General features: G+C 39.6%; 1 non-coding gene across 1 annotated transcript; it reads left to right on the top strand.

Moving 5' to 3' along the window:
- The first annotated feature begins 680 nt into the window (after positions 1 to 680).
- On the top strand, positions 681 to 754 carry TRNAI-AAU (transfer RNA isoleucine (anticodon AAU)). Its single transcript has one exon. It is a non-coding gene; the product is annotated as a tRNA-Ile (tRNA).
- Positions 755 to 1446: the final 692 nt, after the last annotated feature.

Here is a 1446-nt window from a genome sequence, read left to right as displayed (position 1 = left end):
CGAATCCAGCTGTCAGAGAAATTATCATGAAAGGCTAACTCATGCAAAGAGGAATGTGTAAATGAACAATAAATTATGCAACAAATAAAAACCATCATTTATATTTATTATGAGCTGGATTCTGGATGCTCTTATTCATCACAACATCCCTACTCAAATCAAATAGTAAATAGAAATATAGGAATTGTCATATTGGATCAGATCCAGGATATGTTATTCCATCTCGGAAAATGGTAGTATCACATAGCAGTGTAAGATGCAAACAGTAGGCAGCTGGGGAATAGGCCTTTTTTTTAAAAAAAAAAAAAAAGTTATCAACGTAGGTTTTATTCTGCTCTCTAAAGAGATTGGCTTTAACCCCAATACATAAGATGTACTGTCACTTCTAAAATGTGTTTTTGTTATGAAAACTCTAGATATTCCTTACAGTCACAGAAATACAGAAATACCCAGATCTTTTTTGAACCTTTAGCCTCATCCAACGTCCACTGTAGTCAATGAAAGGACTTCAAACTTACTTTTGGAGTTAGCAGCCAGTCTATGCCACAAGGCATGCCAGACTTCCACTCTTCCGATGGTCTAGATCACAAGCCTGCAGCCCACCACAGCTTTTTTCCCAGATCATTCCTGATGTTTTCTTCCTGTAAAAACAAAACCATTCACATGCAGGGTTAAAACCAGCCGGGATAGCTCAGTTGGTTAGAGCATGGTGCTAATAACGCCAAGTTCACAGGTTCAATCCCTGCTTACTGCAGGGGGGTTGGGCTCGATGATCTCTCAAGGTCCCTTCCAACCCAAAGCATTCTATGATTCTGTGAAAAGAACTAGTGTGCACTCAGGACTTGCCAGATATATGGCTGGGAGAGAGCAAGAACATGCACCTAGACTCAAGCAAAACTGTGAGCACTTCCAAGCTATCAATTTAGATGTAATTACCATAATTTAGCAACCTCTAGATTACAATGTGGAGACTTGTGTTGGGGCTAAGCTTCAGTTACATTCTTAGGTAGCCGAAACAAAGTAATACATGTTCTGGTTCAATATTCACCAAGGACATTAGCTACCTGCTATGTGACCAAGTACCACGTATTTATTGCCACACCATCCTCACCCTGTTACCTTGTTAGTTTGAGGCCTGATTCTGCCCATTGGCCTGTTGCAACAGAGTTAATTTTGAAATTCTGGGGACTGTTATACCTACACCTTCCTTTTGCAGACATACCATCAGCTATCTTTTGATCCCATCCTCATTAGTAAGCAGGATACAGCTACAAAATGTGCTGACAGTTTATCTAGATGCAAATGGGTTACTGAAATACGATGGTCTTCAATTATTGACCAGTATCCAAAATGTACCTGATGGAAGCTGAAGGAAAAGACGAATCAGGTAAAGAGTATAAGCTTAAGTGTGGAATGGAGCTGTCCAAAAACTCAGTAAAATCAATG

This window comes from Pelecanus crispus, chromosome 10 (genome assembly GCF_030463565.1).
Source record: "Pelecanus crispus isolate bPelCri1 chromosome 10, bPelCri1.pri, whole genome shotgun sequence".
Lineage (NCBI taxonomy): Eukaryota > Metazoa > Chordata > Aves > Pelecaniformes > Pelecanidae > Pelecanus > Pelecanus crispus.
This window is presented reverse-complemented; position numbering and strand designations above follow the sequence as displayed.